The sequence below is a fragment of the Aquarana catesbeiana genome, linkage group LG04 (genome assembly GCF_042186555.1).
Source record: "Aquarana catesbeiana isolate 2022-GZ linkage group LG04, ASM4218655v1, whole genome shotgun sequence".
In the NCBI taxonomy this organism is placed as follows: Eukaryota; Metazoa; Chordata; class Amphibia; order Anura; family Ranidae; genus Aquarana; species Aquarana catesbeiana.
The window spans coordinates 429181448-429201476 of record NC_133327.1 but is presented as its reverse complement, the minus strand read 5'-3'; positions in this window follow the sequence as shown (position 1 = coordinate 429201476).

Here is a 20029-nt window from a genome sequence, read left to right as displayed (position 1 = left end):
TGTTTAATATTTCTTTATTGGATTTTCAGAAAAAGGTACATACATGTCATGACCAAACCAATAGTATTAGCAGGAACAGATGTTCCATCTAGAAACAAGCTATTTTTACAGATAACACTGTGTAAAATAAAAGTAAACAGCAACATTTCAAATGGATTGGCTGAAGCAGGTAGTAGGTAGTCGAGTAAGGAGAGAATCTAGATGGAGAGGGGGTGGGATGGGGAGGGTGAGAAAGGAATTGGGTTATACGGAGGAGGGGGGGGAGCAGGGCACCAGCGGACCAGAGATAAAGACAAGAATGTTCATATCAATTCAGTTACACTTGAACAGTACATTTTGGGTGTTGTAACCAGAGTGACCACAAAGCCATATGTTTTCGGACAGTTAAATTTTTCCTAGCCACTATCCTTTCCATTTCGCACTGGAAGTTGAAATCAGTGACAGTACTAGAAATGGAGGGGACTGTGGTGGTTTTCCATAGTCTGGTGATGTTTAATTTGGCGGCATATAGTAGGTGGAGAATTACACTTCTAGATTGAGGTGGAAATTTTTCTATGCCAATGTGTAAGAGAGCCAGGGCAGGAGTCGGGGAACATGAAATCCCAGTGATGGAGGAGATCAGAGCAAATACTTGGTTCCAAAAAGAGCTCAAAGATTTGCAAAACCACAGCGTATGTGCAATGGAGCCTATACTGCTGCAATTTCTCCAGCAGGATGGTGATTGGCCTGGATACATTTTAGACAGTCGGTAGGGGGTGAGATACCATCTGTGGATGGTCTTTTGGTAGGATTCCCAGTGATTTGAGCAGCGAGACGCTTTATGAGTTTCTGTGAATGCTCGTTGCCACTGGGTTTGGGTGAGGGGGACTTTCAACTCCTCCGCCCATTTGTTTAGGGAGTGCACTTGGGAGCACGGTCGAGTGTCGCTGAGACACGAGTACATCAGGGAGATACCTCTACTGGGGCATGGAGTAGTGGAGTAGTAGTGGTAGATTGGTACTGGGATATTCACTGTGGAGGGTAGTTTAACAAGGTTTAGGAAGTGTGAGATTCGCATGTATGTGAAAGCTTCTGAGCTTGGGAGTTTGAATTTGACTTGGAGAGATTCAAATGTAAGCAGCGAACCATGACCTCTCAAGTCGCCAATGGTCAGGATACCAGCGGATTGCCACCTGGAGAGGTTCAGATCAGGGATGCAGAGGGATATGGCTTTTAATGGTATCGGTAGAGTTCAACTAGGTGAGTTTTGTGGATAAATATTTAAAAGTTTTCTCCAAGCCAACATGGAGGCAGATATCATTGGGTTAATTTTCCGAGGGGCCGGAGAGTATCCAGCTGTCATTAGTAGGAGGTAGTCTGTCAAAGGTAGCTGGTTGTGCGTAAGAAGCTTCTATGCTGGACCATATTTTTTCGGGTGTAGGATGCCACCAATAGTAAATTTGGTCTAAGATTGAGGCATAATAGTAGTTGTCGATATTGGGTAAGCCCATTCCACCTTGGTCCTGGCGTCTAGTGAGTATGTAGCCAGCACATCTAGGTGGTTTAGAATTCCAAACATATTTAGTCAGTTGACTTTGGATTGAGGACAGGAGAGAGCGGGGAAGAGGCAGAATGAGTGTTCGGAATAAGTAAAGCAGCTTGGGCAGTATGATCATTTTGAAGGAAGCTATGCGACCTAAAGTAGAGAGGCCTGTGCTGCGCAGAGATTTTAGTAGGGCAGGTAAGTTTCGAGAGAAGGTAAGGTAGTTCAAGTCAGTCGTTTTGGGTTAGGGGAAATCTGAATTCCCAAATATGAGATAGAAGTGCTCGCCCACATGTAGGGCAAGGTAGATTTCAACCCGACAGTCATTTGTGGTGGCAGGAGTATGGGGAGGAGCATAGATTTTGTGGTATTTAGTTTATAGTAGGATACGGAGCTAAATTGGTGGAGGGTGTCTTGAATTTTTTGTATGGACTGAATGGGATTAGTGATCATCAGGATCACGTCATCAGCAAATAAGCTAATTTTGTGATCTGTGCTATCATGGGGAATACCTGTTATTAGTGGATCGGATCTAATTTTGGATGCCAAGGGTTCCATCAGCAGGGTAAAGATAAGTGGGGAGAGGGGGCACCCCTGTCGTGTGCCATTGGTAATCTCGAAAGGGGTGGATAGAGTCCCTCCCGTGAGTACTTTAGCTGATGGGTTGGAGTATAGGGACAAAATTACAGCTTGAAACCACCCTGTAATACCAAATTTAGTCAACACTGCTTGAAGAAAAGACCAGTGGACTCTATCAAACGCCTTTTCTGCATCAAGGGATAATAGCAGAGAAGGCGTTTGAGTGTGTGCGGCATGTTGAATGAGGTTGAGGACTCTTCTAGTTGCGTCAGGGGCTTGTCTATCCGGGACGAACCCAACCCAGTCTGTTGGCAATAACTTTAGCAAGTAGCTTGATATCGGTGTTCAAGAGCGATATTGGTCTATAGTTAGAGGCAACAGAGGTATCCTTCCCAGGCTTTGGGATGGAGGATATGATTGACCTGAACATATCAGTAGGTAGAGAGCCCGAGGATCCAGCAGCATTAAAGAGGTCTGTCAGTCTAGGGACTAGGGTGTCGGCAAATTTTTTGTAAAAGGCATTGGTGAAGCCATCCTCTCCTGGAGCTTTATGCAGAGGGAGAGCCTTGATTGCTCTAAGGACTTCCTCTGGAGTGAATGGTTTAGAGATATAGTCGAATTGGGACTTAGAGATTTTGGGGAGATTTATCGGTGTAAGAAAGTTTTGTATTTGTTCTGCAGTTGGTTGTGGGGTAAGAGGGTCATGTTTTAGATTATATAGGGATGCATAATATTCACTGAATGCGTTAGCAATTTCCTGAGGGTTGGTTAAGAGTCGTTTTGAAGTAGGGTGATGGAGAGAGAGAATTTTGGCTTTCGTACGTTGGGCCTTAACTTGTCTTGCTAGGACTGACCCAGCTCTGTTGCCTAGGGCATAGTAATTGGCCTTCGAGAATTTAAAGTTGTGCTCAAATTTGTGGAGTAGGAGAGTGCGTAATTTCTGTCGGAGCTCCAGGAGCTGGATGGCTTGTGTGAGAGGGAGAGGATTTGTTTGTTTTTTCTATGTTAGATATTTGGGACATGACCTCGTCAATCTGCTGGGTCCTCAGGCGTCTCGCTCTTTTACTCATTTTTATAAAAATTCCTCGAAGGTACGCTTTGTATGTTGACCAGAGTATAAATTTGTCAGTGTCGGGCAGTTCATTATGTTCGAAAAAGGAGTGGTGCTCGGCTTCAATTTCCTGTCGGACTTTAGGGTCTTCTAACAAGGAGGGGTCTAGTCTCCAGAGTCTCGGAGGCCCAGGTCTTTGATTGCCCAGGGATATGGAAATAGGGGAATGGTCTGACCATGATATTAGGCCAATGTCAGATTGCGTGACGTTTTGTAGGGTCCATTTATCTACTATGAAGGCGTCAAGTCTTGAGTAAGATAGCTGTGAATGAGAAAAGTACGTGTAGTCGCGTTCTGAGCCATGTTGTGCTCTCCACACATCAAAGAGATCTAGGTCATGGAGTAGGGGGTTCAAAGCCGGCCGGATTTGGCCTTTGGTAGTAGAGGCATCTATGGAGGGATCGCCAACTATATTGAGGTCGCCTCCCATTATTATGATTCCTTTGCGCAGGTTGTTGACCTTCTTGTAGAGGCGTCGGAAGAAGCAGAGTTGTCTAGAATTAGGTCCATATATATTGACCAAGGTGTAGGTGGTTTGAGCAACGGTACAGATGAGTATCAGGTATCGGCCCTGCGGATCAGCATAGGTGTGATGGTGCTGGAACTGAAGGGTGTCTCGGACAACTGTCATCACTCCATTTTTCTTCTTTGGGCCTGAGGCGAAGTAGACAGTGTCATATCCCTTGAGTCTGAAACTTAGGGGTTTTGGATTCCGCAAAATGCGTCTCCTGTAGGAATGCAATGTCTGCATGTTGTTTTGTCAATTCCTTTTGTAGATTGGCTCGTTTGTGCAGGCTGTTTAGGCCCTTGAAATTCAGGGATGTCAGTTTTATCGGCATTTTAAGGCCGTCAGCGGTAATTCTTTATGGCAGGATTACAATAGTAGGTATGGGGTTTCTCTGAGAGAATCAGGTAATGGCTGAGGGGTGTGGCCCAGGGGGAACAGGATATTTCGGTTCGCCTATATGCGGGCTGTGGTAGTAAGCAAAAATCAGTGGGATGCTGGTGTGGAGCAGGGCAGGGAATAAAAAAGATGAGCCCGTTAGGAATACGGGTTCAATGTGCAGATTAACTGCTAACAACTTGAAACGGGGGGGGGGGGGGGGGGGGGATTTCCTCCAGTGGCGTCTCGGAACACAGAGCCAGTGGAGTGAAAGAGAGGCTTGGGGGAGACAGTAATCCGCTGCAACCCAGTTTATGTATAAAGTAGGGTCAAATGTGCGGACGGGATAATTCAGGCATCTTGAAGTGACCAGTCAGCTTCCATTTGCGAAGGAGGTGAAGGAGGAGGACGTGGAGTTTCCTCAGGGATTATGCGCCAGAGCCGTAGAAGTTGTAGGCCAGCTTGCAGCGTGCACACAGCATGGGTTTTGCCCTGGTATGTGATCAGCAATTTAGTGGGGAACCCCCATTTGTACTGTATATGGTGGTTTTGGAGTGCTTTAGTGATCGTGGCGAGTTGTCGACAATTCTCCATGGTTGCCTTAGATAGATCTGTGTACAGCGCAATTGCAGTGAACGGATCAGGAAGGTTTGGGGACCTCTTGGCGGCAAACATCACTTTTTCCTTAGTGCTGTAGAAATGTATGCGCGCTAATACATCTCGAGACTTCTCTGGTGGGAGGTGAGATGGCTTTGGGAGCCTATGGGCTCTATCAATTTCCAGATCTCTGTCGGATAACTCTACTAGCGCTCGCATTAGAGATTGCAGGAATCGCACCAGATCAGGTTGCGGTACCGATTCGGGTATGTTGCGGAACTTAATATTGTTCCTGCGCGAACGATCTTCGAGATCCGCCAATTTAAGGTTGATCGCCTGCAAGTCTGCCTCATGTTCTGTGCATACTTCCACGGTATCATTATGGGCAGTGAGGGGATCAGACATTTTGTCTTCTATGTAATGCAGACGCTGGTCCTGTTGCTGTACTACAGTAGCCAGCGAGGACACTGCAGTCGAGAGATCAGTATACAGGGTCTGCTTAAGGGAGATGAGCATGTTCTTCATTGTTTGCTCAGAGATGGGCTGGTCTGAGGCAGGGAAGTTATCAATGGCTGCAGGATGCTGTACATTAGGAGGAGGCAGGATGAAAGGTAAGCAGGTTCTGACCAGGTTCTGACCTGGGGCATCCTCCTCTCTCCTGGGCTTAGATTTGACTGGAGAGGCAGAGGCTGGAGAGCGGGGGGGAGAGTACTCACAGTTTGTGATCGTGGGATAGCCTGGACGTTGTGATCCGCCGCCGCCAGCGTGAGGTGATATCTGAGCTGGGAATCTGTGTGAAGTGCCGGCGCCATCTTGTCCCCCTCCCACTCCGGCCAGACAGAAGAAGTCCGTCAGCTTCTGAGGCATGGGGATCTGTTTTCTTCTTTTCAGCATGATGCCTGGCTGATGTGGAGGTGCTTGTGGGTTCGGTCGGGTGATTTTCATCGCGTTTTTAGCGCTGTGGAGCCGATAATAGCCGGGTGCTGTGTGGAGCAGAGATTCTAAGCAGCCATTCACGGTGCTGGCAAGCCACACCCCCCAAGATCATACAATTTTATCCTTGAAAGCACAGGCAATGGAGAAAGTGCACAGCCATTGTTGTGCTAATAGGGATACACATCCCTTTTTTTGACACAGGAGTTGGGAGACAGGAGGCTGATCGAACAACAGCCAATATATTCGGCTGACAGTCCTGAAGAATCCCCAAATCAAAGTTCTTCTCTCTTCACTCCTGGGCCAGAAAGGACTGGGCAAGGATTAGGAATTATAAGAAGGGAGGGTAACACCCAATCCACAACTCTCTTCATACAAGATTGCACAAATCTGTGCCAGATTTTGGGGAAATTTGACACTAGCGCTTCGCCCATTAGTTTCTCAAACAGGCTGGAGGCTGTGGTGGCACAGTACATTTTAAACAATAGGGATGCATGCACACTCCTCTGCGCATGGCTTCCATTGCAACTGTGTGAAAAACTGCAGCCACCAATCGGGAGTCATAGAGGTCTATCTCCCGAGTTAAACTCAAATTGGGGAAACTCGGCAGATAGAATGAGGGAGATGCAGCGCATAATGGGAGGAAGAGATACTAGGGGTTTAGACGCCCTAGAGAATACAAAATTTAGGAGGGGAATGGATCCAATACTCTTTTGCAGTGAATACCTTTCCATTTATAAGGCCACATACAATTGTCCTGATATGTCTCCTGATGACGGTAGTTTTCTGTGTTCTATGGCTAATAAGTGTACATGTATTGATTACCATACCAGAATTGCACCTCATACCAGACCTTTTTAAACACATAAAGGGACTGGGTTCGGGAGACAGAGCAGGACAATAGGCCCCACAAAAGAATTTCGGAGATAACTAAAAGCGAAGGGAGAGTGAGATTTACAGGCAGGTGCTACAGGTGTGGCAATACGGGCCATCTAATGAAGGACTGTAAATTACCTAGGAGGAGCACGGGTGAGAAGAAACCTTGGCATAAGAAGGAACAGCAAAAGCCTGGACCAGATAAGGTGGCAAAGGAACCAAGTGAAGCACCTGATGCTACAGTATATGGTCCTCTTTTGAGAGAGTTACAGAGGGTAGGGAAAGGAGTTAAAGAAAGCCAGGAGGAATATAGAATCCCACCCTCAACCAATCCTTATTTTAAACAATAGGGACATCAGGCCCCTGTATTGTCCCTAGTATGTCATCTGGAGAGGGACAAAGGCAGCAGACCACGTATCCAAGGGGCAGTAGGGGGCCATCGCACCAATATACTTTTGAATATGGGGGCAGCTGTCAGCGTAACGAATATCGAACTTGAAAAGGATCCTACGGGGAGACAAATTCTCCTGAGAGGATTCGGAGGACAACTAGTACCTTCGGAGCAGTCAATACCTGTACCCATAGAACTAGAGAGGTTATGTGTAGAACATAGTTTGTTTCTGCAAAGGCAAGGTGTACATGGTCATGGACTGCTGTGAGGTTACATCAGTTAAAACAAATGAAATCCTTGACCCACAGGCACTACTGAAAACAGAGGACCAAACATTGGCTAAAATCTTGTGGCAACATAACAAAGTGTGGGCAACGTCTAAAACGCAATGTGGTAAAGTTTCAAACATGATTGTAAAAATTGAGGGCCCTGATCCTCCACCTCAGCGTCAGTACAAAATTCCGCCCGAATCTATTCCATACATAGAGAGCACAGTGAGGAATTTGTTGGCACAAAATGTAATTAAAGAGTGCCAATCTAAAACAAATGCAGCCCTCTGGCCAGTAAAGAAGGAGTGGGGGGGTGGAGGCCCACCCTGGATTTCCGTGCGTTAAACAGATGCACCCCATCTATTACAAATGTTGTTGCTAAGATGCCAGACATGATGACAGCACTGAAACCTTCAGCAAATGTGTACTCATCAATTGACATATCAAATGGCTATTTTTCAATTCCTGTGCATGAGGATATCCAATACAAGCTGGCCTTTTTACGTTTCAGGGGAAACAGTATGCATTCTGTCGATTAGCCCAGGGGTTCAAATCCAGCTCCACATACTTCCACATCTGTATGGTGGACATTCAGAAGACATTTTCTGAGCCAGAATGCATCATTCAGTATGTGGACGACATCTTGCTCCAAACTGAGACAAAAGAGCAACATTATACTCTGCTGGAGGAACTCCTGACACTAATTGAGAATGCAGGTCTGAAATTAAACCCCAAAAAGGCACAATTGATGAAGGATTCAGTATGTTTCTTGGGTGTGATAGTTTCACGGGGGGGGGGGACTCCAGACCCAAACAAATGTGAAACTATCAGGAAATTGCCAAGACCAAGCACTAAGACTGCGCTGAGACAATTCCTGGGGATGGTCGGTTTCTGCAGGGACTTCATTGAAGGCTTTGCGGAAAAGGCAAAACCCCTATATGATTTTCTCAAAGGAGACAAGAAGGAAACAGACCCTTTAGACTGGTTGGGAGAGCATGAGCGAGCTTTCACCAAGCTAAAGGTGAGTCTAATGCAGGCCCCGGCCTTGAGCAATCCGAATTCCGATTTGCCCTTTGCACTACAAGTGTATGCCTCTGCAGTAGCAATAACGGCAGTGTTGCTGCAGGAGAGGCAGGGCAAATGGGTACCTGTTGGATACTGGTCCAGGGTACTAAGCCCGGTAGAGAGGGGAATCGATGAATGTGTCAGAAACCTTTTGGCGGTGCACTGGGTGGTTCTTGCCACAGAGCATGTCGTGGGATTTGGCAAAATCATTCTGCAGACTCCCCATTCTCCGATTAAAATGCTTTTGGAACGTAGCCTCAGTGGAGTATCCTCCCAAAGGGTAGCCAGGTGGCTAGTGGATTTAATACCCAGAAACCTTACCGTGACCCACAATGCCACCTACACTCTCCCACAATTGATGCAATATGAGGGGGAGCAGCATGACTGTGGGGAGGTACATCGGACCAGAACACAGGAGGTGTTCAGGTTAGCAGCAGGTAATGAAGACCTTAAAATCTGGGTGGATGGATCAAGGTATTGGGAGAGAGGAACGTTTCACACAGGGTATGCCCTGTAGTGGCCCCAGACCAATGAAAAAATAATGACCAAATGCCCTCGAAGCTTTTCTGCCCAAAGAGCTGAACTGGAGGCAGTAAGAGAGGCCATCACACATTTCAGTTCAGGTCCAATAAGCGTATTCTCTGACAGCGCCTATGTAACAAGGTTTTGACTGAATATATGCCTTTGTGGCAGTCAAGGGGCTTCAGTGATGCCTCTGGGAAAGACTTGGTGCATAGTGCAGTGCTAAGAGATATATGGGAAAGAGCAAGTGTGGAGCCTCAGAGAGTGGCTATCATTAAGGTGAAAGCTCACCAAAGAGGTGGAGAGGAGGTTACTGTGGGCAACAACAAGGCAGATGAACTGGCAAAGGAAGCAGCCCTGATAGGGGTCAAGTGAACACCCTATGATGCTGAAGGGAGACAGGCCTGGGAGGAACATAATTTTGAGGAGCAGGAGGTGAAAGCAGGTTCACATGAACTCCTGCCGGTGCTAAGGATGCCTACCCCATGTTTAGCAGATGAACAAAATAAGGATGAGGCCTTGAGCTCAATCAAAAAGCAGCTTAAAACGAAAGCAGAAGATGCTCCCCAAAATTAATGTACTAGAAGGCGATCTACTGTTAAGGGAAAAGTCAGAAGGACAAAGGTTTGTAGTGCCCTCACAGCATCAAAAGGATTTAGCCCTTGAAAATCACAGGTTAACGGGCCACATGGGTGTTCAGGGTACCTTAAAATTTATGCAAACTAGATACTGGTGGGAGACAATGGGAAACACAATCTCACAGGTAGTGCAAGAATGTTTGATATGTGCACAGATGAACCCTAGGCCAAAGGGACAGAAACCAGTATTAGCAAGGGTGCCGGTAGCCAATGGGCCCTGGGAAAACCTACAGATTGACTTTGTTGGTCCGTTACAAAGTGCCCCTGGAGGATACAGATATTTACTGGTAGTGGTGGAGGCTCTACCCCTAAGAAAGGACTCTGCTACTGCCACGGCTAGAGCTTTGTGGACCGAAGTCTTTTCAAGATGGGGGTTCCCCAAAGTCCTGGAATCCGATAGAGGGACTCACTTTACCGGCAATGTCATGAAAAATATTTGTGAGCTGCTGGGAGTAGAACAGAGATTCCATGTACCGTACCATCCACAGTCCGCGGGGATAGTTGAGAGAATGAATCGAACATTGAAGGAAAGGATTAAAAAGATAGTACTGCAATCAGGAAAGAACTGGCTGATTCATCTGCCTTCAATCCTGATGGCCGTACGAGGGTCCACAGCGAATGGTGCATCATTAACTCCATATCAGTTAATGACGGGTAGAATGATGAACCTCAGCCATCCAGCAGACCCAATACTTAGTACCCACTTGAGAGAGAATGCTGAAAGGGACACATTTCTGGTTCAGCTACAGGAACAGGTACAGGGATATTTGCAATTCGCTGCAAGTAACATGGCACCTAAAGAGAAGGAGCAGCCTGAGAGGCCTCCCATTAGCTTGAAGATTGGAGACAGGGTTATGGTAAAGAACTTTGTTTCCAAGTCTTCATGGGATGCAAACTGGACGGGACCTTTCACAGTCACCATGACCCTTAGTGATCAGGTAGTCAAGGTAGTCAGGTAGTCAAGGTGAAGCGGCTCATTGACAATAAGGGCGCAAAAGGCATGAAAAAGAGGGAGTTAGAGAAGTGGGTTCATGCCGATCAGTGTAAAAGGTACTGCTGATAAGTATTGATTGCACTCTTGTTCTTGTTTTTCCAGAGTTCCGGTGGAGCAAAGATTGGCAAGGTCTCTGGAGAATGGATGGAAGGATCATAATTGTCGTGTTGGCTATCCATCTGAGCCATGTAACATCTCAAATTGATTCAGACGAATATTCAGGGGATGATGTGGAAAGGGGAAATCCTGAGAAAAAACATGCATCAACTTCAATTGCATCATCAATGTTGGATTTGTTAGGCCAGAAGGGGATGCAGGGGGAGGTTAAAGAAGGAGGAAGGTCAGGATTATATCAGAGAGTCCTAAATTAACAGAGACTTACCAATGGGGTCACCATGGCAAGTTGCAATACAGAGTTTCTTTTGCTTTTGGACGATTTAATCCTAACTCAACATCTCAAGGACGTGCGAATAAACAAGACTTGAAAAATATCATACCGGAAGCCCTCCAGCCCTTTGTGGATGCAACTATATATATATGAATGAAACGGGCTGTTGGTTAGGGAAAAATTCCAATCTATCCAAACCTTGGGAAGCAAGGGACGTAGGATATGGGGTTTTTGGTGAAGAATTGAAAGAAGGGAAATATGTTTTTGTGTGTGGCATATATTGGCATGACCAAAGTAATAGGGTGCAGAGGCCCAGGAGGCATAGTAAGGTGGCTGTCGGCCAAACTAGGGAGCTCCAGATGACACATCAATGGGGTGAAAATTTCCTTGTGGGGGTGGTATCTCGGTCTTATCAGTCCCACAGAGAAGCTCTTGGTTACTGGAGATGTGGGACTCCAGAATTGGACATGGGGGAGATACGCCTGGTTGATGTCTCACCTGAGAGGTTAAAACCCTGCACAGGTAATGCCAATAACTACACACAGGGGCATGCTCCGTTAGAGAAAGTGGAACCACCACAAATAGATCTGAGCTCGTCCCAAACGCTGGCTACCAGGGTACAGTATGCCTTCACCACATGGCACTTCAACGTCTCGCAATGGTTGGTAAAATCCTATTACCCTATATGTGCTGAATATACACTGAATCAAGTGTGGTCAGTATATCAGTGGCTTGCTCCCAGAGATGGGCGGACGCAGAATGAGGTCCATGCCGGACGCTTATTTCTGAGGAGCAACCGAAAGAGGAGGGATATATTCAGCACTATATTGGGGGAATAGGAGCTGGGATGGGTGTCGTTAATGGAGTGGACATCGATCTCCTGAGGAACAAACTCTCAGCTATAGCTTCAGACAGTAAGCAGGGCTTTGTTGCTCAGAGAGAGATTAATGACATTCTTGATAATATTCAACAACGTCACATAAATACCCAGGTAAAAGTAGCTTAAGATTTTATCCGCCATTTTAAGAGGTTGGTAGATAGTGTGGTGACACAGGGCAAAAATATGTCGTGGGCTCTGGCGTGCACGCAGGGACAGGCGGAGTTTTCAACCAATATCAAGCTGATTGTACAATCTCTGTATGGGGGGCAGTGGCCTTATGAGTTGGCATCACAGCTCAGTAAGATTTTACCAAAGCACATCTCTTACACTAATCCAAGTTGGTGGTCGAATGCCTGAATAGGTTGTACTAATTTGGATTATGAGAGATGTTACGCTTCCTCATTGATCCCATATACAGAAGTGAAGACTCAATCTGTGTATTCGGTGATATCGATGGGCTTGCTGACTGGGGATTCTACTTTGTTGCATCTGAGGCTAACTTACCCACATGTGATCAGAGAGGATGGGAGCTGGAGGCAGGTTGATATTTCCCTCTGTCGGAGGCATGACCATGATATCCCTTTGTATGCCAGGTCAATACACGGTGGTGGATGAGAAATGTTGGGAAGATTCCTCACTCTGTGTTCTGGATGGGGAGAACATTGCCTCAAAAGGGAACACCGGTGTATTATTTGGGACATAGGAGAGTTTGTTTCTTTGTCCTAAAGGATACTAATGTATCGTTAGTCATGGAACTAGGATGTTCTGTGAACCTGACAATAGCTAGAGGAGCATGGTGTACCCTTGGCGGTGTCTCTGAAATCCAGACACAGGAATGGAATTATGTGGTACCACATATTGCCAATCTGTCTGTGGATGTCAACCAGAACTGCCCTGTTAATCTGAGAGCCCTGAACCTTGGTATGGAAAGAAAGATACAGGAATGGTTAACAGATTGGGATAGAGATGAGAGCCTTATGAGGATGCTGCAGCAAGAGAGAGCTAATGCTACTATAGCCATCTACCATGACCAGAATGTAATAAAGGAGGTAGTACATCAACTAGAAAATGATGTGGGAGGGTCTTGGTGGGAGGTAATATTTGGACATTCCAGTAAGGCCAACAGTATTTTGAATTATTTGATACATCCCGTGGTAATATTACTCATTATTGCTGCAGTTTCATCATTGGTTCAAGTTGGTATGTGCTGTGGACTCGACATTTGTATAGGAAAGTCTCGCATTTATCTATACAAGTGGAGGGATGAATTGATGGTAAGGTCTCTTCATACATGGTAGAGGCTTTGCTGCCAGTTCAGAACCCTGAAATACCACTGACGTGCCAGAATTGTGGTAGGAAAGGCCATTGTGAGCGAACCTGCCTAATCCCGGCCTGTATCTACAGTGAGGAGGTATAGGAGGTTGGGAATGGGATGTGTAGTCTGATGGATCATAGGTATATATGTATATTATGGTAATGGGTTGATTTCATGTTATGGTATAGTGTGATAAAGGTGTATTTTAGGCTAATAACATGGGCAAAAGGCCCTCCTCGAGACTCTATATCGGAAAGCTGGTTGATAGGTTGCTCTGAATGTGTGTTGGTGAATGGTGAGTGAATGGACCCCCCTTGCCTGTACTGCACCCCGTCCTGAAGATATCGGAGAGAAGAAGACAGAGTGGTGACATGGAAGCTGTCACGGAAGAATGATGTTGGTGTGTCACCCAGTAGCAAAGTGGCATGTGTTGGGAAACACAGCACGTTAAGACTGTTATGGACTGTTCCACAGGAGCTGGTTCTGAGGCCTATGTTGAGAGGCGCAACACACAGTAAGACCCTTATGGACTGTTCCATAGATGTTCCTGTTGAAAACCGCAATACGTTACCACGGTTAAGGACTGTTCCATAGGTACTGGTTCGGAAGCACATGTTGGGGAGCAACATACGTTAAGACAGTTATGGCTGTTCAATAGCAGCCGTGTCTGAAGAAGGCTGGTATGCGCCCTTCAGGCGCAAAGCGGAATATGTTGGAATTCAACATGAATATCGTATTTTACATATATTTCCTTACTATGCCTAAGAGAAGCCAGACTCCCATGGTTTTTGAAAAGACTGAAAGTTTCACACTTCCGGGAGGACAGGATATGGCCTCCCAGGTTGGAATGTAGCCTGGTTAGCTCCCATTGCGCATGACAATGCGGGCTCCGATCGGTCTATGGGAATTTCCTGATTAACTGCTTTCTGCACAGGCTTCAAAGGCAGCTAAACTGACAGGGATGATGGATGAGGTGAGATACAGGAAATCAAGGGCCCAGGTGTTTGTAGAATTTGACATCGGTTGGATGATGGCAATTCATGGACCAACACTGCCCCCCAGAGGACTGCTATGGCAAGACGGTCCATATGATAGCCTGTTGAGGGAACGCCCCAGAGACACTGTGATTCGTCCAAAGGCAAAGTTGGGCAGGCAAAAGGGGGGGGGGGGGTCTGGATGAGGTATGTTTGTTTCTCTAGCAAACATTTCCTTTTAACAGTCTCTTTAAGACCTGAGGACCAGCCGAGGAGGATGTGCTAAGTATCAATCTTGTATTGTCTTATGATTATAGGCCTTGTAATATTGCAATTTCTTGTAGTATCTTTATGTTAGTTTTCCTAGTTATGCTGTTTTAATACATTCCTATTTTTATTGGGAAATAAATGTAACTTGTTTTACTAGCAGCACCGTGTGTTTGGTTTCATAGCTAACCTGGTATTATTGTGATATTAACAATAGCATGTGCTCAGAGTTTAATAGACCAACTAATTATGGGGACTAGACAAATTAATACACAGATATAATATTAATAATTATATCGATTACTTCACCTGGCTCCAGGCGAATGAACCTCAAATTAACTGGAAGACCAAGGAAGTATCTTTCTCCTCTCAATACTGCTTCCAGCACTGCTTCACCCCAGCTCCTGGTATTTGCTCAGCCATTTCACCCGCGCCCGACAATCTCCAACACATCCCTTCAGAATATCTTGAATTCCGGGATGTATTTGACAAACGGATTGCTTACCGCCTCACCGGCCTTACGATTGCCCCATTGATCTCCTTCCTGGCTCAGAAGTCCCATTTGGCTGCATCTTTCCACTGTCAGAAACTGAGCTGAAAGTCCTGAAGGATTATATTGATGAAAACTTAGAAAAACGCTTCATCCGTCCTTCCTCTTCACCAGCCAGAGTTGGTATCTTTTTTGTAGAGAAGAAAGATGGGTCCTTAAGGCCATGTGTGGATTACAGGCAATTAAATAACATAATGGTAAATAACCGTTATCCACTACCACTCATTCCCGAATTGTTCCAACGATTTCGATCGGCCCAGATCTTCTCTAAACTGGATCTTCAGGGTGCTTATAATCTCATCAGGATTCGGGCCGAGGAATGAATGGAAGACCGCCTTTAGATCCAGGTTTGAGCATTATGAGTACCTGGTGATGCCTTTTGGGTTATGCAACGCCCCGGCCACTTTCCAACATCTAGTCAATGACATCTTCGGAGAATACCTTGACGATTTCTTAGTCATCTACCTATACGATATCCTCATTTTCTCTGCTACCATTGAGCTTCACTGGGACCACGTTAAAAAAGTCCTTACCATACTCAGGAATCATAAATTATACCTCAAGCCCGAGAAATACGAATTAGAGAAGACTGTGGTGCAGTTTCTGGGATTTATCATCTCCACCAATAGGGTCGCAATGGACCCACAAACGGTCAAGGCAATTCAAGAATGGCCGGCTCCATCAGACAAAAAAGGGGTACAATGGTTCATCGGGTTTGCTAACTTCTATAGAAGGTTCATTATTGGCTTTTCATCCATTGTGGCACCTATCACTCAACTCACACGTTGACACGACCGTTTCCAATGGTCACAGCAAGCACAGGAAGCCTTTACCAAGCTCCAAACCTTGTTTGTTTCTGTACCAATCTTACGGCATCCTGATCCGGCCTTACCATTTGTGTTAGAAATGCATGCTTCAGAAACTGCTACAGGAGCCATTCTCTCCCAGAGACATGGGCCCAAGGCCATTCTTCACCCTGTAGCCTTTGCTGAGTCCATCAGAACTAAACTACGAGTCCATCAGAACTAAACTATGATGTAGGTGACAGGGAGCTGCTGGCCATCAAGTTCGCCTTAGAAGAGTGGAGGTATCTGTTGGAAGGGGCATCTCATCCTGTTATGATCTTCACCGATAATAAGAATCTAGAGTATCTCAGGACAGCAAAACGGTTGAGGCCCAGACAAGCCTGCTGGGCTCTCTTCTTCTCTAGATTTAACTTCCATATATCCTACAGACTGGGCTCTAAGAATGGAAAAGCAGATGCGCGCTCTCGGATGTTCTCTGAGACCCCTCAGATCATTGTACCTAGTACCAACCTCTCTCCGCAAAACTTCCTTGGAGTCACCCAATCTGATCTAATGACTTCCATCAAATCCTCGTCTAGCCGCCTTTCCGGTCATGCTTTTAAAAAACACGATGAGCTGCTCTGGGCCAAAGAGAAAATTTTTGTTCCACAGGATGTAAGGCCTCTAGCCCTCAAAACCTTCCATGATCACAGATTCGCAGGCCATTTTGGAACAAGGAAGACTACTGAACTGATCTCCCATTCTTTCTGGTGGCCAGGGTGGAGACCGGATTGTAAAGACACTGGGGGTCATTTACTAAGATGAATGCACTGCGCTGGTTCAGACCTTAATTGGTGCACTGGATAGATCCTTAATCCAGCGTGTGAATCAGCACACACACACACACACACACACACACACACACACACACACACACACACACAGGAGTACCTGCACTCGAGAATGTTTCCAGCGCGATAGGATCGCGCTGGTTCTTGGCGAGGTACATCTCGCGCTCGACGTTTTTACCGCAATTTTTCTGCGATTTGCATTTTTTTTTTTTACACTGTATATAGTCAGTTGCTAAGGAGGGGGCCAGGAAGCCATCCGCCGCATCCTTAACAACCGATGAGTCATCAGCTGACTTCCCGCTCAATGTAAAAAAAAAAAAAAAAAAAAAAAATGGCGTGGGGGTCCCCCCAAAATCCATGCCAACCCCTTATCCGAGCACGCAGCCCAGCAGGTCAGGAAAGGGAGGGGGATGAGCGAGCACCCCCCTCCTGAACCACACCAGGCCGCATGCCCTCAACATGGGGGGGATGGGTGCTGTGGGGCAGGGGGGGCTCTGCGCCCCCCACCCCAAAGCACCTTGCCCCCATGTTGATGGGGACAAGGGCCTCTTCCCCACAACCCTTGCCCGGTGGTTGTTGGGGTCTGCGGGCGGGGGCTTATCGGAATCTGGAAGCCCCCTTTAACAAGGGGGCCCCCAGATCCCACCCCCCATGTGAATGGATATGGGGTACATTGTACCCCTACCCATTCACCTGTAAAAAAAGTAGTGTAGTGTTAAGAAATACAGTAGACAGTTTTCGACAAGTCTTTTATTACAAATCTTCTTCTCCACTTCTTCCTCCGGACTTCCTTCATCTTCTCGTGCATATTCATCCTCCGCTTTTCTCCTCCTCCCCCTGCTTCTTCTTCCGCTCATCTGTCTTCTTTGTCCGGTGTTCTTCTTTCTCTGCTCCCACCGACGACCTTCCTCCGATGCTGCGTCCCACTGATCTGTCGGCGCCGATGTCCTGCATTTCTTAAATAACGATGGGATCGTGGCAATCGGATTACATCATCAGAATGCCACGCCCCCTTGTGACGTCACAAACCCATTATGCCCCGGGCTGTAATGTAATAAGGGGGCGGGGTCACCAGATGACATCACCCAGTGACCCCGCCCCATGCCTGTATAAGTCATTGGGCATGGCGCACATGGCATTACAGCAGGAGACAACAACCAGTCAACGTCGGAAGAAGAGAAGAGGGGAGAAGGCGAAGACGACCGGGCAAGAGCTAGCAAAAGAGTGGGTAAAAGAGCAGAAGAACCTGGCAGAAGGCACAGGACAACGGGAGAAGAACCAGAGAGCGCGGAGAAGAGAGTGGAGAAGTCAGAAGAGACCCAAGGACCTGCATAATAAAAGACTTGTCAAAAACTGTCTACTGTATTTTTTAATACTACACTACTTTTTTTACAGGTGAATGGGTAGGGGTACAATGTACCCCATACTCATTCACATAGGGGGGTGGGATCTGGGGGCCCCCTTGTTAAAGGGGGCTTCCAGATTCCAATAAGCCCCCGCCCGCAGACCCCGACAACCACCAGGCAAGGGTTGTCGGGAAGAGGCCCTTGTCCCCATCAACATGGGGCAAGGTGCTTTGAGGTGGGGGGCAGAGCCCCCCCTGCCCCAAAAGCACCCATGCCCCCAAGTTGAGGGCATGCGGCCTGGTATGGTTTAGGAGTGGGGGCGCTCGCTCGTTCCTGACCTGCCGGGCTGCGTGCTCGGATAAGGGTCTGGTATGGATTTTGGGGGGACCCCATGCCATTTTATTGTTAAAATTTTGGCATGGGGTCCCCTCCGAATCCATACTAGACCCAAGGGCCTGGTATGGACCTGAGGGGACCCCACGCTGTTTTTTTTCCACGATTTTTTTTAGCCGGCATTTTTTTTCTTTTACATTGAGTGGGAAGTCAGCTGACAGCTGATGACTCATAGGTTGTTAAGGATGCAGCGGCCGGCTTCCCGGCCCCCTTCTTAGCAACCAGCTATATACAGTGTAAAAAAAAAAAAAGAGATAAAAAAATGCAAATCGCGGAAAAAAACGTGGTACTTGCGTTTTCAGGTCCATTGAAATCTATTACAAGCAAAACGCTGCATTTTGGGGGAAAAAAGTCCCCGACCCTTTCCAAAAACGCAGAGGCACAAAATGCATTGCTGTGAACATGTTCCATAGGAGCCCATGTTAAAAAACTCCCATGCATTTCTGCAAAATGCATCAAAAAACGCATTAGTGTGAATAGAGCCTAAGGCTCCTTTCACACTGGGGCGGTGGAGGCGTCTGCGGAAAAGTGGCGCTATTTTTAGCGCTGCTTTACTGTCGTTTTAGCGGCGTTATTCGGCTGCTAGCGGGACGGTTTTAAACCCTCTGCTAGCAGCCGAAAAGGGGTTAAATCTGCCCGCAAAACGCTGCTGGATCGGCATTTTGCCGGCGGCATCACAGTGGTGACATGTCCGCTGACATCCGACCCACTCCAATCCTAACCTATTTTTCCATCCATTTGCGGATCGGATGACGACGGACTGTACGGTCCGTCATCATCCGATCCCCCATAGAGGAGAGCGGCACTCTGACAGGTCTAAAAATAGTAATAAATTTCCTTCGCGCTAACAGTGATGTGTACCAAATGTATAGGGTAAGTGCTGATTACTGATTAAACCTAACTACACTAGTGGAGCCCCCTGTTTTTCTCCCTTCTTTCCTCTATACCACTGCGGTGGTAACACCGGAGCCTATAGGTACTACGGCAGAGGATACTTAAAGGGAAATCCACCGCCAGCCACATTAACTGCATTCAACAATAGCAGCATCGATTTACTTGAACCTGCAGATGCAATTATCAATCATTTTAAAAAGTGAGTGTTTTGGGAGACCGCACCTAGCAAATTGCATGGAGTTGTATATGGACAACATCATTGCATTTTACTATAGAGGAGTCACCTATTGAATTATCTTTGTATACCCATTACTGTTAACCACATTTAACGCACCAAGTGGTCCTAGCTTCTTCATTCATTCATTCACTTTTGGACTATTAACCCTTGATGGCACTTTTTTTTTTTATTTTTTTATTATTTGTGCAATATTGATCACTATCAACATATTTTTTGTATATTTAGACACTTTTTGTTATATATAATTTCATCACTTGTTTACTTTATTTGTCACTATTTTTAATAATTGCAGTATAACATCTGATAGATAGATAGATTTTATATATATTTATTTATTTATTTATTTTTTTTTGAGTATCTCATCATGTTGTTTTTATGCACTACTGCACTTTAGTATTTCACCTTGAATGTATTTACCACTAGATGTCTAGAGGAGGTCCCTCAGGTAATTAGGACACTGCGCGAACTCTGACATGTCTGTCCCTGCACAGTGTGCAGAGACAGACTTGTCATCTGCCTGCCCAGCGGGGATCGACAGGTACAAAGTCCCATCGTGTGTATGAGACTTAAACACCAGAAATTCAAGTTTTCATATCTTTAAAAGGTCACCATACACTGGCCAATCAGTTAGATCTTCCATAAATTTGATTCAGTGCAAGAGCCTGTTTGATTTTCTACAATTAGAAGTAATTCTTACAGTGCATCTTCCTATTACCGATTTAGCCTAATGCTCTCTTTCCACTATTTCAACCCCAAAGTTGCGTGATT